The 16,769-nt window shown below is 36.7% G+C and overlaps 1 protein-coding gene across 1 annotated transcript in view; it reads right to left on the reverse strand.

The window, feature by feature from the left end:
• The window catches only part of LOC106800098 (cadherin-12-like), a 741,579-nt gene extending 725,085 nt beyond the window's left edge, over positions 1-16,494 (reverse strand). Inside the window, exon 1 of the mRNA XM_014781523.2 lies at positions 16,223-16,494. The gene's annotated coding sequence lies outside the window, so the exon portion shown is untranslated. The remainder of the gene's footprint in view (positions 1-16,222) is intronic.
• Between the last annotated feature and the right edge of the window lie 275 nt (positions 16,495-16,769).

Here is a 16,769-nt window from a genome sequence, read left to right on the forward strand (position 1 = left end):
ACAAGAAACAGAAACTGTAATGTGTGGTGACGAGTGTTAACAAAACTTAATGTGGTGATCATTTCATGATACATACATATATCAAATCACTATGTTGTACTCCTAAAACTAATACTATGTTATATGACAATTACATCTCAATTTCTAATGTTGAAAAAAAAGAAAGTTGTGAACTAACAAAAACAGTTGAGGGAATTTATTTTATTTTAGGCTCAAGTGATTATCAGAGACATAGTAAACAAACTTCTTGGTTCTCTGCTACAAAACGGCCATAATTCTATTGTAGGAAGTTCTGGAAACTACGAGTAATCACGTAACTGATGAAGTTACCCCCACAATGAACACTATCACTATTCCCACCACTTTCATAGGAACTTCAAGATCGTGACTAATCCAGAACTACTGCACTTATTTTAAGTTGCCTATCGGAACTTCTTTAGCTCCAAGGCAGTTATCATTTAATGGGATATATGAATTAGAGGCTAAAGAAGAATACTGATGAGGACTTTGTTGTTTTCCTTGCTACATACACAGTGCTTAGAACAGGGTCTGGCATATATTAGATCACTAAATAAATGTTTACTAAATTAAAGAGTGAAATCAAAAATAATATGATCTTGGGACATGAGATTCAAGATAAAATAATCCCAAATACATGAGGATAAAATTTCAAAATTTCAAGGCTATTATTAGGCCTTCCAGACTGCTGCCATATGTCAGATAAACATTTTGTATTACACATAAATATAAGTGAGAATACCAATAGGTTGTTGACATTTTAGTCATGTAAAAATATGTTCATTATTATGGAGAGAGAAGTGAAAGACTGCATCATATTTTTCCATGGACATTCTGGATAAACTGTAGCGTCGAACATTTTATTACATATTGCTTTTCATTATTGCTTAATGTATACTAGACCACAGAGTAAAAACAGGCTGATTAAATATAATAAGCTATTAAACAATAAATATAATTTACATAGAAACTGCACTCAGATGTTGAACCATAGGATTGTCAGGTTAGGTGGAAGCCTAATTTTGCTATTTCCTTTATGGGGAAGTTAAACATAGCGTAAAGAGGTGTGTTTGGATGCCAGAGTGATGAGAAAGAGACTTGTCGCATTGTGCTAGATCAGCTTGGTGAAGCTGGGAATGTGTCTCATAGATTCTCCTTTCAGATAGTTGCTGATGAGAACTGACCAGAAGCACAATTTGGAAGACAGAGGGGAAGGAGCAACCATTATTCTCAAAGACCATTTGATGGACAGACCCAGAGATGGACAAGCCGCCCAGCTAGTCCTTGCTCTGCTATACTCCTCCATCAGCTTCTAATTTTTGACGGCTGGCACTTGATGCACAGCAGCCTCATCCTACCCACCCCTATTTTCTTGGCTACAGACCCACAGAGGCAGTTGCTCAGCTATAGCAACAGCTTCTTGTAGACCTCGGTGTGAGCATCCCGTCATGACCCGCCACCTCAGCAAACCTCCATGCTTGGGCTCCCAGATTTCCTTCCAGCTGCGACTGCTCCACATCGGCTAGTGCTTCAGTCAGAATGGGTAGAGGCTGTTTCTCTCTGATCTTCAGTTTTCCCCCTTCCGGACTGTCAATTCCCCATCTCAGCCTCAATTGTGAAAATTCATTCTCAAAATTAATCCCTTGTTCTCATGAAATTTAGAGTGGTCTCTGCCTCCATGACTAAAGCCTAATTAATACATTGATTCAACAGTCAATTTTATCAGTGTTGAAACAACAGCAACATCACCTTCCACTAAAGGCAGTGCTATAGACTGAACACTGTGTCCTTCAAAATTCACATGTTGAAATACTAACTCCTTTTGTGGTGGTATTAGGAAGTGGGGCCTTTGGGAGGTGATTAGGTCATGAGGGTGGAGCCCTCATGAATGCGATTAGTGCTCTTGTAACAGAGACCCCACAGAGCTCTCTCTTCCCTTCTACCATATGAGGACAGCAAGAAGACTACTGTTGATGAATCAGGAAGTGCAGCCCTTATACTGAAGCTGCCAGCACCTTGATCTTGGATTTCCTAGCTTCCAGAATTGTGAGAAATAAATGTTTGTTGTTTAAGCCACCCAGTTTATGGAATTTTTTTATAGTAACTCAAATGGACTAAGATATACAGATAAGGGAGCATACACCTGAAGGTAAGAGACATTTTGTAAAATGGATATTTTAGCCTTTTATGCAAGTTTTCCATTTAAAAGTTTATTTTTGCTGTTATTGTTTTTATGTTAACTTACTACTGTTTATTAACTGTTTGGTTATTTCTTTGGTGGGTTTTTAATTCTTTCTCTTGTTTTCTTGGTGTATCCTAGATTCTGTGTGTGACAAGTTAGAAAAATTAAGGGGTTTACTATCACACTAAAATATTTGTAAATGGAAAATATTTGCAATTCATATAAATGGGCATAATTCTTATACTTCATAAACATCATTTAAATTTTACTTCTGTCTCTCCCTCTCCCTTTCTCCCCATCTCTCTCTTTCTCTGGATGTGCATGTGTTTAGGTGTATATGTTTCTATGCCTAGTTTACACCTGAAATGACTTATACCCCTGGGAACTTACAAACTTCAATTTGTGGCAAGTCAACTTAGTAAACACACAGACACATAAGTAGACACTTGTTTGCACACATGTGCTCATATACACGCACACCCACACTTTCGCCTTAGTTTGTAAATATCTGAACACTTAAGAGTATAAAGGGTAAAGCACATGAATGTGAGACGGAAGAAGAGCTGCAGGTAGAGGTAATTTTTACCTTGTTTATCCTCCACGGTCAGTGAAAAGAAATCTACAGAAACAATCAGGTTAAAACTCTGATTTCAATTCATCAAGTGCAACTGAAACCACAAAACTACAGTCGCACAACAACAAACCAGAACAAACTAAGTGCTATAGATGTTTCATTTCACTGCCCTAACATTCAATCATATTTCTCTCATTATAAATAAAAATATACCATGATTTACATTTTCTCTTTTTCTTTTAAAAAATGTGAGTGTGTGTGCACATCTTAATGTATGCTCACGTATGCTTATAACACACACAAGTCATAAGAAATCTGGAGTAACTTGTCACTCATTTATTTATTCATACAAAATTTATTTACAAATATATAGCAAGTACTTACTATGTGCTTCTGCCAGACGCTAGTCGTATCTCCTAAGATATATCAGCACACAAGATGTAAAGATCCCTGTTCTCCAAGTGTTTACATTCCAGAAAGGAGAGGTGGAAATAAATAATAAGCATAATATGGAAAGAGACAAATGAAGAACAGGATAAAGAAGGTTGTATTGCCTCAGAGTTTTGTGCAATTAAAGAAGGTTGGAGTGCCTGAGAGTTTTCTGCAACTCACACTACTAAATAGAGTAATGAGGATACCTCATAGAAAAGAGTGAACTTGAACAGACACTTGAAGGCAGCTAGCCAATTAGGTATCTGGTAAACAGGATTCCAGTCAGAGAGAATGGCCAGAAAATGTGTGAGTAAGCCTCATTAAGTTCCGGGAAAAGCAAAGAAAACAGTTGTGAGAGCAGAATGAGCAAGGGAAAGACTGTAAGGAGAATAGATCAGAAATAAAATGAGGAATCACAGATCATACAGACACTTGGCATTTCGTCCAACATAAATGGAGAGCCATCAGTTGGTTTTGAACACAGGGGTGACATGATCTAACATGTTTTCAAAGGATAACACTTGATGTCGAGGCTAATCTTCAGAGGGCTAGAAGCAAGAAGATGAGTTAGGAGGCTAATGCAATAATTCAAGTAAGCAATTATTACTACTAGAATCATGGTGAGAACAGTGAAACTGCTGAGAATTGGTAAGATTCTACACATACTCTGGAAGTAGAGTCAACACAATTTCCTGGCAGATTAGACATGCAATGTGAAAGAAATAGAGGATGTAAGAGAGTTTGAGAAATTTTAGCCTGAATAACTACAAGGGCAGAGTTAATCAATGGACATGGTAAAATCTGAGAATAGAATATATTTGTGACTTAAGACCAAGAGTTCATTTTGGACATGTGAATTTGAGATGTCTATTAAGTATTGAAGTGTATCATATGCCAAGAAATCAGTTGGGTATAGAAGATGAGATTTTTGAGAGATCTGAGCTGGAGACATATATTTGCGAGTTGTCAACATATGGTGTTTAAAACTATGAACTTGGAACTATGTGTGTGGGTGTAGATAGACAGGAGAAAACCAAAGCTGCTTCAACATTAAGGGGAGAAGAGAAGAAACCAGCATATAAAACAGAGAAGGGATTTCCAGTGAGTTAAAAGGTAAAACCAAAGTTATGCAGGCATCTGGGAATTCAAGTTAAAATAATTGTGTTAAGGAGAGAGAAAGTAACTAGGTCAAATAATCATTAAGTAAATTGAAGACAGAGAATAGTCTTCTATATACATTTATGAGTTGGCAGAAAGTTTCTGGAAGAATACATAAGAAACCGCTGGTCTGAGCAGTTATCTCTAGGAAATGAAATAACAGGTGAGTAGGAAGGGAGATGAAGATTTCAGTTTAACACATTCAGCAATAACTGATTTTCTTCACCATGAGCATGCATTACACTTACAATAAAATATGAAAATATACTTAAGCAAGAAAAAAAATCATCATCTAGGTGACAAAAAATCATCATCTAGGTTACGTGACAACTGATGAAAACACCAAACAGGTTCTATTTGAAAAGGAAAAAAATCCTCAAAATAGCATCCATGGAATCCCAAAATCTGTCATCAGTTGGATTAAACATTACCTCCAGATAGCTTCTTTTAAAATATAAACATGTCACCTGAAATTGATCATGTTAAATAAGTAATCTCAAAAGTATTTTAAATGGCAGACGGTTAAATTATGTACAGACAGCTAAGAAAAAGTAGTAAGCAACATAAGGGAGAAATGAATGTTCTGTGACTCTGTGAACATGGATGAAGATAGGCTGTAGAGCTCAAGAGGAGAGCTGTGTAATCCAATACAAGGCTGTCCATGAGAAACATGGCCCATGAGAGTTTCTCCCAAGGGAGTACTGAAATGCCACTGACCTTTATGGGGCTGAGAATAGTCAGGGACCAGAGCCAAGGTCAAGTAAATACCTGGAGTAGAGTATTAACCAACCATCCATTGCCTTTACAGGCTAAGGGTACAGAGCAAATCAAGAATAAGGCAAGATATTTCTAGAGTAGTAAGTTACAAGGTGAGTGGTCACCCCAGAACTAAAAATAAAATTCCATAATAAAATCAGAAATGTGAAACTTCCTGGATTTTTTAGTATGGGACCAGAGATAAAGTTGAAAATATTTCGAGAAATAAAGGATAGAGAATACAGACTATGAAGGGTTTTAATATTTTTGCAACTAGACATCAAAAATATTCAAACTGATTTTGGTCATAGTAAAATCTCCCAATACAGTTTATTTTAAACAATTCGTAATAAGCCAAAGGAAAAGTAAGGAAATGTCTTCATACATTTTGTAACTGTTTTTACTTTCCTTTAATTTCTGTCAGAGAAAGACAGGTACATTTTTTGTTTGTTTCTGTAAAAAGAATCATGGCTCTACCTTTTCAGCCTAAAATTATCTCCTTACTTTCATGGAGTTTGAAACTTTTCTTGGCATTAAAGAATGAAAGAGTAAATGCATTTACAAAAATTGGTTAAGTAACCATTAATGAAATTATCTTGGCTCTGTGTTAAAGTTATTAATCATGGCTTTGTGACTGGGAAGCAAATATATAATAATTTTTTAGGGTAGTTCTCTGTGAATCAACAATACTGGGGAATTTTTCCCAAGTCTATGGTAAAAATACCATAGCTTACTAGTTTTCCATGGTGACATGAACTAATGGACCAGCTTTAAATAAATTCACTTAGAGATCCAGAATATAACACAATGCTCTCTTTTTCTGTGGTGCTGTAAAATTAGCATCAAAACACAGAAGAATTCACCATGCTTCACCTCTCCCATGGCTGTCGTCTCTACACTGTAAATCACAGAGCAAGAATAAATGAAGTTGTTTTCCTCCTGTCAATCATATTTCATATAGCTTTCTCTATAGTGTAGAAGTATTTCATTTTTAGGAAGGATTAATGCCAAAAGGGTTTATTGCCTTCTATCAGAAACGTTTAGCTAGCTTTAGAGATCTTACTGAAGAAGTTGCTTTTAACATTTGTGCATGTCTGCACACAAGGGTGATAAACGTGAAATGTGAGGGCATCACAAAAATGCTTTAAAAAATATTTAAAATATATTTCCAGTGTATTTTCTTTAATTTTCAAGATTTCTTAGCAAGGACATGCGCCTCTAAAGAGACTGCACAGAATTAACAGAAAACAGACATGTAAGGGAAGCAATCACCATGTTGGCACTATAGAACAGATTTTGGCTCCTTGATATGCCAGTTATAATTGATGTAACATTTTTTTAAATTACAGACTGATTCAATGTCTACCAGTCTTGTCTATGTGTCTGTGTGCAAGTTTTTGTACTTATGCACAGGGGAACAAGGGCAGATGGTAAAAGTGAATATTATTATAAGGATACTTAATTATGGAAACCTATCCATGGGTTCTCTATCCTTCATCAAGAAAGGAAAATGACAAAACAAAAACAGAGAGAGAGGGAAAGAGGGAGAGAATGTCTGCCTTTTTGTTTAAGAAGATGCCCAGACGAACTCTGAACAAGCAGCTGATATTCTCATGAGGAAATTGACCCAGATCTGAAATTTCACTCTCTTGGCAAAAATAATTCATTTGCAGTTATCAGGCATAAAGCTTCATGGACTTGCACACTAAGATGTCTTGTAATGACTTAGAAATCTGCAGGAACAAGGGAAGGGGCTTGACTCATTATTTGGATGTGATAACATGACCCACATGAATGTTCAGGATAATGGGCAACTTAGCTCACTGCAAATCAAACAGCTCCATGATCTGTCATTAACCTAAGTGAGCCTTCGCTTTATTGAAGTAGCCCTCTAAATGAATAGGTCACAGCCTGTTTAAAAGCTCAGAGATTTGTTAATGTTCCCAGAACTTAGAGTCTATTAGATCAGATCGCCTGAGCATGTACAAAATTGTAGGCACTTGGGATAGCTAACACGCTTTTGGTGTGCATATAAATATTTTAAAGAATAGTCTTTGAAACTTGGTTTAAACAGAACACACTGCATTTGTGACATTATCCTGCATAAATGTGCACAAGTGTCAAGTTGAAAGGAAAAGAAAGGACTCTGTGGAGACATAGTCCACAAGAGGGAATAAGTTTCCACTCTAAGCCGACTTTCATAATGCAATTAACTCCATTAGAGAGAATGGAATTTTGAATACTGTTCAAATTAAGGCAGCGCAGTTAGAAGCAATTCAGGAAGAATTAGCAATGCCCTTCTGAAGAGAACTACTGAATTAAACCTTGGAGGTTTTTAAGATTAAGCCATTTAATTGTTACTTTAGGAGCTCTGGACTTTGCAAAGACAGGAGTCCAGGCGTTAATACTGATTCTCCTCTATTCTCTTCAGATAACACAACTGAATCTCAGAGCCAATTAAGACAAATCTTTTAAAGCCTACTTCCTCTTTTTTAGTGTATCCTGGGAGGTTTATTTTAATTGTTGACACCACGGGGGTTGGGGACATTATACACAGTGAGATAGTATTGAATCTTGAGTTGAAAAGATAGCTATAGTACTCATCCACATTATTCTGCCTTAACATTAAAACCATTTTTTTTGTAGGCTGACACTCAAATTATATTTTTATTCGCCTAATCATTTAACAGGCAAACACTGTTACAGTACCAAATACTAATACAAATGGCATGACTCATTAATGATTATTATATTTATAGGCCATATTATATGTATGAATATATTACTATAAAAAGTAACAAAATTCACAAGTACATGTTACTCTCCTCCCGAAAGATAATCGCTCTCAACACATCACCATGTAAATCATTCAGACTCCTTTTATATTCATGTGTATGTTTAGGTGAATTCATGTGCCCACATCTGTTCTTTCCTTCATTCATTTATTCATTCATCAAGCAAATACTTACTGAGGGCTCCTACATGCCAGGCACTAGTATATGGCTTCTCTTGTGGAATTTGCATTTTATTTTGTTTTTGTTTTTTTTTTTAACGAGGAAGATTGGCCCTGAGCTAATGTCCGTGCCAATCTTCCTCTATTTTGTATGTGGGACGCCTCCACGGCATGGCTTGATGAGCGGGGTATAGGTCCACACCCAGGATCTAAACCTGCGAACCCCAGACTGCCTGAAGCAGAGCACATGAACCCAACCACTACACCACCGAGCCACTCCTGGTTTGCTTTTTATTTTGAAAGACAGACAATATAACGCAATATCATGTAAGCTGAAGCAGGTCCTGTTTAAAGAAAATATGAATAATAGGAAAGATAATACTTCTGGGGAAGGAAGTACTATTTACAGATAGTAGTTAGAGAATGTAGCTCTGAAGTCAGGACATTTAAACTAAGACCTACAGGAAGTAAAGGGGGAAGCTGGGTGAGTGCAAAGGCCGTGTGGTAGGGATGAACTTGGCATAATGAGAAAGAAAATGGGAGGACTAGACCAGATATTGGCTTTAAACCATGGAAAATACTTTGACAGTGATATCGGATGGCTTCCATTTGGCTTCTGTGCAATGAATTAGGGGGTGGGGACAAAAGTAGAAACAGAGGGGCCGGCCTGGTGGCATAGCGGTTAAGTTCGTGCACTCCGCCATTGCGGCCTGGGGTTCACTGTTCGGATCCTGGGCTCAGACTTATGCACTGCCCATCAAGCCATGCTGAGGGGTGTCCCACATAGAGCAACTAGAAGGATGTAAAACTATGACATACAACTAACTACTGAGGCTTTGGGGAGAAAAAAGGAAAAAAGGAGGAAGATTGGCAACAGATGTTAGCTCAGGGCCAATCTTCCTCAAAAAAAAAAAAAAAACCAAGAAGCAGCAGAAAGACGAGTTTGATGACTGAGACAATAGCAGTTGGAGCACAAGTAGCTATTGTGAAGATGAGAACTATGTATTATCTAAATATAATGATATGCTTAGACAATGAAGCCATGAAGCCGGTGGATTCAACACTGGCACTGTGGGGGGTGGGGGAAGAGAGGAAAGCAAGGCCTCAGAGCTGACCCTAAGTTCTTAAGAAATCAAATAAATAACTACATAATTTACTGATATGAGGAAGATGAGGAAAATGAGTATATGTAGGTTGCGGTGAGGAGGAGCAGAAATCAAGAGTTTGGTTTTGAACATGCTGTATATAAAATGATTATTAGAAGTTGCTGTGGACAAAATTGTGTCCCCTCCCAAAATTCAGGGGCCACATATGTTGAATCCCAACGTGATGGTATTTGGAGATGGGGCCTTTGGGAGGTAATTAGGGTTAGATGAGGTCATGAGGATGAGGTCCTCATGGTGGGATTAGTGCCCTTATAAGAAGAGGCACCAGAGAGCTTGCTCTCTCTCTCTGCACCAGCACCAAGAATTCATGTGAGTATATAGCAAGAAGACAGCTGTCTACAAGCCAAGAAGAATGCTCTCATCAGGAACCTAATCAGCCAGCACCTTAATCCTGGACTTCCTAGCACCCAAAATTGTGAGAAAATAAGTTTCTCTCAAGTAAGCCATCCAGTCTATGGCAACCTGAGCAGACTAATACAGATGTGCAAGTGGAAATACTGAGGATGCATTCAGAGATTGGAGTCTGATGCTCAGCACAGGGATTGTAGACAAAGATACAGATTTGGAAAGAGCCATTCATATGGCATTTAAACCTGTGCTACTGGATGGGATTACCTCTTCAGTGAGTTTCTAGATAGAGAGGTGAGTAGAGCCTAGGACCCAGTCCTGGGATACCCTAATAGTTTCTATTCATAGATCTGAAGACAGAGAACTCGGCAAAGAAGAATGAGAAAAAGCAATCAGTAAGAGAGAAAAAAATAAGAAGGCAATGACCAGCACAGGAAAATATTTCTGCAGAAAATAATCCAAGTACTGGAATTGCTAGATTTTGAATTTTGATGGATAATGCCAGATTTCCCTCCAAAAAGATTCCACATTTTACAATCCACCCAAATTCTATAAGATGGGCCTGCAATTTTGTGGTGTGATTGTGTATTTTGAACATGCCTGACACTAATTTTTGTTTTTCAAAGTAATACCTGTTTGACAATATCGATAATTTGGAGGTGTGTGTAAACTTCTGGACTGGGGCAGATCACACACCATATATTTTCATTTATACACTTGTTGCCCTCATCACTACTGTTATATAATAATAGGCATATAAAATTCCTTGTTAAATAAACATTTGAAATAATGAAATTTGAATGTATTATAGAATAACTATCTTTTTAATACTGCTGTTGAAATTTATATTATCTATGTTTAGTATATAGAGGAATAAACTGTATTTGCTAGATTACCTGATACAAATAATTCTGGTTGCAACAGCTACAATTCTAATACTGGACTTACTTCTCCTTTAGGATCTTACAGTGGTGACCTTCTTTTAGTAGGCAGTTTAGCGTAAATACTGGATGCTGATTAAGATAACTAGATATCTCACTGTGAGACATTATTCTATTTCACAAAATTATTCTGGGCTTCGCATTCTTGCTAAGTAAATGTATAACATAAAGCCTCACCAAGAGCTTATTTTTCACTTTTCAATCATTATCCTATTGCTAGTAATTAGGGAAGAGTAGAATTTCTATAAAATCTTGCTTTTATATCTGCCTGAAATCACATCCCTTGGAGTAATGGCTACCCCTCACGGAAATAAATATTGATTCACAAAGTTTTAGGAGGACATTTCATTTTGGATACATTGTTATTTGCTTGTTACTTCAAGCATTCCTACATTCTCTCGTGAGAAGTAGTTTTAAATGCATCATACCGTTTACTGCTCACGGCAGCACCCCAACATTTTTTTTTCATGAGAAGAACAGAGTCTATTAATGTCAGTTTTTTCTAGTTCTCAACATTTACCAAGCATTCGTATCTCTTTCAATTACATTTGAAAGTACTACTTTGGATAAATTAATTAACATCACATTTTGGTTGATTATTTCCTAACAATCCTTTTTGACATTCAAGGTATTATTTCAGTAAATGTTGAAACGTCAGCTAAAATTATTTCATATTTGGCTTTTGAATATTATTTCACTTACATTATTAAAATTAATGACATGTAATTGTATCTTCCACCTATGCCCTTGATATTATAAATATCCGTCTTCTCTACTTTGGTTCACAAACTTGGGAGCTTCCCAGGTGAAATCTGAAACTGGCTGCCATATAGGAGGGCAAGGAGAGACTGAAGAAAGAGGCAGACCACTCCAGATTGGTAGGTGGTGGATTTAACAAGCAAGGGAACTTACATACGAGGCTTGTCTTGGGGGGCTGCAGGATGAGTACATCTTCACACCCGCCCACCAGAATCTTAGAGGTGTTAACCGGGTTCAGTCAGGTATACAGTCCAGATAGTTTCAACAACACCTTACTCTCTCAAGGCTGCGTCCTTGAAACAGCTCCTAGTGTGGGAATGGTGGGCAGAACGTACATTCTAAGGACAGGGGAGGGGGTGAGGTGCCTCCAATTGCCTGGGTCCAGCTCTTAGGTCAACCAGCAGTCATGTCCTCTCAATGACCTCCTCCAACACCCTAAAACCTTGATCCAACGTTTATTTTCCTTTCTCTTTCTAATGATTTCCACCTCATCTATTCACATGTTCAAGTCTTCCCACAAACTTCCCTTGACTCTCTACTCTCTCTTCTAGCTAAATCCTCTCTTCTCTACTCTCTCTCTAGCTAACTCCTATTCTCCTCTTTGCTTGACTTCTAAATCTTTTGAAATATGATGGTAAAAGTTTCATCAATCTAAACTTGACTGATTGTTTAAACTACCAGAAACATCCATGCCTGTCTATTGAAAGCATTCTTGCCAAAAATAAGTGGAATTTTTTTTTTTTTAGCTAAATGACCTGAGGACTATTTCCATCACAGCACAACAAGTAAATCCCAGCACATAACAAATCCTGACCATCACATATTTTCATCTAACCCTGCAGGTCAGCTCTGACTGTAGCTAATCTCTACAAATCTAGCTTACTATAGTCATGGAAGTTTAAAAGGAGAGAGACTTGGCCATTAATGAGTATTGTCTATGAAGTAATATTATACCAAATCAAGAGAAGAAACCAAGAATCATCAAGTTAAGTAACTTGCCCTAAAGTGCCCATAGAATGATTCTAAAAATTTGAATTCAAAACGTTATCTGACTCCCAAGTTTTGATCTTTCCAAATCATCATGCAGACAATGAATCAAGACTTTCATCTTTACATGGAGAAAAACATTCTTTGTATATTATAATAATTTTCCAGGAAATAGGATTTATAGAATCCACTGATTATATTGCACACTTAAGGTGTAATCAATCATACCTGTAACTAGCATAGTATTTTGTGGATAAGTCTATATTCACAACCTATGCCCTAATGCTTAACTATTTCTTTGGTACTTGGAGCTAAGTATGCATCATTTAGCCATTTGAATGCATAGATTTAGGAGTTGATATATAAGTTCTGTATTTCTCTAATGAGTATCTGTGCACAATTTGGGGCCTCATCTTCTCTGACTAGAATCTTCACACATATATGTATGAGATGTACATATTTTAAGAAGAATTTTACATTGTTCAATAACATATCCCTTATATTCAAGGTAATATAAATGCATTTATAGAGTAATGACTTAGATAGTCACAGAACAAGGGTTATGAAAGAAAACGATAGCCCTTTATTGAAAAGATAACTGAAGCTAACTGAAGATTTAATTTCTCTCTTAATACCATGAGCTATAATATGACAAAGTGATACAAACTTGAATGAAGCTAAACTTATAAAAATAGTAAACCTAGGCCTTGTTTTGAATGGACTTACAAGTGCTTATTAAATTAAGTGATAATGAGTAAATGAATAATTGAATAATGAATTCTTAGAACATTTATCCAGGACCTCACCAAAAGTAGAATAACATTATGTAAAGTTCATCTATTATTTGATTTTTCAATAGTCATAACTCTTATTCTTTTTAAAAATGTTACTCCATATTATTAGTCATCTTAACATATGATGCTTAAAAATAACTTTGAGTAACCACTATTGACATTCAACACAGGCGGCATTATGCACATTCACACACACACACACACATTTTCCTTTTAAAGTTGGGTGATGACATATCACCCTTTTAGCACAGTAATTCAGAAAAAAATTGCCTTAAAGCCAAAAGTTAAAATGCTTTTAAAAGCTATAAAAATGTAAATTGTTTAATTATCATGTATTAGTAAAGGAAAAGTCCCCAGCACAAATCACAAATTTTCATTTCTTATTTAACAAGTTTATTTTCTTTTTCTTGACATAAACTGAGCCTATTCATAAAAATAAAACTCAATATTTGTTAAACAGGAAGGGATAAATAATTTCCACCTATAGTTTAATATAAATAGAATCATGAATTGGTACCACATTATAACCAAAATGTTATCTATTGATGTGGTAATGCTGACATGGTAATACAGGACATAATTACTTTAAAAACAGCCATAATTTGTTAAAAGACTAAAGGAATAGTATCTTACCTTAAATGAGACATCTGTAATCACACTTTTCCTTTGGAAGTATGAAGACATTTATGACAGAGTCTACTAGTAGGGTTGTTTTATTGCACAAGTCCTTAGATTTGATATTTTTACATGAACACATGGAACACATAGAGTGAAGAGAGCCATCACTCTATGCATCTTCCTATCACAATTATTTGACAGATTTAATGATATGACATCTAAAAGGCATAGGTGTGAAAACACAGTAATAATTCACATTTCATGTAAGAACAGTTTAAGCAGACTATTTGCAGTTCTATTTCATCAGCAAGAGTGATTTGATGTTCATCACCGTGCATTTGAAGAGGTAGGAGTGACAGATATTCTTATCAACCACAAAATGATAAAACCTTGATTGATTTCAACCAATATCACAGGCTATTACACGAAAGACATTCTGCCAAAATACCAGATGCAAAAGATGCTCAATCTAAGGAGATTAGTTTTGTGCTCCATCCTTAAAGGTTGCAGTCATATTGAGGTGTAAGCATTAACCTTATAATGTCATGTGAAGCATTAACAGGGATTTTTTTTCCATGAACTAATCACTGTTTTTTGCTGTGATAAGAACTTAATATGTATCATCCCACATGTAGAACAAATGACAGCTCCCTCCCATAATAATTCAGCTCTCCCTTTTTGTGGGAATTATCTAAAATGATCATATCACTAAGCAGCTCAGTGTAAGGAATGAGATCCAGTAGGAAAAAAGCATTCTTGGCTTGAAAACTTCCCCCTACTGCTTGAAAATGGTATACAGCAGAAGTTAAGAATCCAGAAACTGGAGGTTTGCTGAACACAACAGAAAAGAAAATGGGATTTTTTTTTTTTTTTTTTAATGTAGAAGAGACTTAAAGGCAGAGTTAAACTTGGCAGTTAGTCTTCAAAGTAAGAGCTATTAATAAAGGGAAAATATATCGCATTCTGGAATTGGATTCAAGTTAATATGAAACCTCTTTTTACTCCAGTAGTTTCTGTAGCAGGTGGAGGAACGGTCCCTAGATCTTCTTACTGAATAAGCTGATGTGCCGCTTAGTTAAATTAGTTAAGTGGAAGCTCCTACTTTGTGTGTGGCGATGCTCTTGAGCATTCCCAAACAATTCGTCAATCAACTGCTTACGGCTTGGAAAGAGTAACCATCTGCCTTTCTTCTGAAGAGACCTTCTGCTGGAATCATGGAAATATTTATAATTAAAACCTATTCAGTTAAATTCCTTTCTGGAAATAATAATGCAGACACATCAGTTAAAATGATTCTCAAATTGCTTAGGATAATTTAATGAATAAGAGATGCCATTTAATGATGAGGTTCAATATTTCTGTACAGCTGTGTGTCTGGGTGTTATTTTATAAATCGTAAAATTAATCAGGTGTGCTGAAAAGATCAAGCAAACTAATACCTGCTTGGCATGGTTGGATTTTCATGTTTTGGTCATGGATAGTGTAATTTAAAACTATAACCACATTTCCAGGACCTACTCTATTTTTTTCCTCCTTAGTATGTAAGGTAATTTTCTAGCTGAGCAGTTTGTGAACGAGCTTCAAAATACCTGATGAGAAATTGAGAATCATGACATGGTCACAGAATCAGCCAAAAGTATGTCAGTTCCCTCTCCAGGCAGTACAGAGAAATATGTCTGTAAGAGACATTGCACACTGTGAACTACAGAGGTTCTGAAGCCACTGTGATGTCCACGTAGAGAGAAACAAATGATGAGGTTTCAAAAGAAGAAAATATTTATAAAATGTTGAAGGTCTCTTTGAAAAATGATTTGTTAGCATGTCGTATCTTGCACATATTTCTTACTTTTTAAATGTACCACCAAATGATTAATACCCTTAAAATAATTTTGAAATGCATAGTATATAACCCACAGTAGATCTGGTAATCTCTAGCTCTTCTACTTGTCCCAAATCAGTTTTGTGGTAGGAAAGTCATATAGCTGTATACCAAGAGACTCGCTATGAAAACATTTCAATTGTTTTACAGTTGTATTTTTAATGAAGAATGAAGTTTTAAAATGTACATATCTCAATAAAAATCAATGGAGAAGGGAGTAGGGGTGTTGTATGTTAACAAAAATCAGTGGAGACAGGCATTTACAGAAGCTGATTGAAAACAAAGTATTAATTATTTTGTGTAAAAAATGGATGTCAATAAAGCCATTTATAACATAACCAGTTGAGAACCTAGCACACCTAATTATTTTCATTTGAAAATTTTGCCATGCGAAGTCGGGTATATTAGTGGTTAAAACATTTCTTTCCCTCCCCTTTTAATTTAACCTCTCGCTCTGAAGACTAGAGACTTGTTAAGAACTTACCGAAGTTTCCTAAAGCAGAACCACGCACCTAATTCAGATGCCAGATCTGTGTGCAGCCGCTTTCCGCTTCTGACTATGCTAGGCAACACTTTATTAATCATGTATGAATTTCTGTGCGTGTACCCTGAAGCGATCACACACGATGCAATCCCAATCGAAGAAGGAAGCCTTACCTGATGGCAGAAACGGCAGCTGCAGAAGCAGCAGCAGAAACGGCAGCAGCAGGATGCAACAACCCCGGTTTGCACGGAAGGTGAGACCCTTGTCTCTCTCTCCCTCTTTTTTTTCCTTCTAAATCACTGTAGCAACAAACTGCCTTGCATTTTGTCCCCTTTCATTCACAGAAGGTTCTCCAAGCTGGGCAGCCAGCAGATACCACTTTCTTCCTGGAAGAGGCTGCCTGTCTTCTCAGAAACGCTTGGACCCCTCTCTGTGGCTCCCTCCACGTTCACCCTTCAGATCAATAATCCTCTCCGAGCCGCTGGAGCTCAACTGCAGCGGAGAGCGGCCAGCCAATGGGGGCCCAGGATTCCCTCCCAGTCATCTCCCCGCCCTCAAAACAAAACACAGCGTGCCATTGACACATCATTGAGTTGTGAAAAGTAATTGAATCCTATATTTGAAATTTATCTTGTTTGTTCTTTTCCCCCCTAGCGTTCACTGTGTAATGCTTTGAGTGAATAGAAGGACTCCACAGCTCTCAGAACACGCATTAAACGA

Source organism: Ceratotherium simum, chromosome 18 (assembly GCF_057802395.1).
Source record: "Ceratotherium simum simum isolate JZ-2026a chromosome 18, ASM5780239v1, whole genome shotgun sequence".
NCBI classification, from domain to species: domain Eukaryota; kingdom Metazoa; phylum Chordata; class Mammalia; order Perissodactyla; family Rhinocerotidae; genus Ceratotherium; species Ceratotherium simum.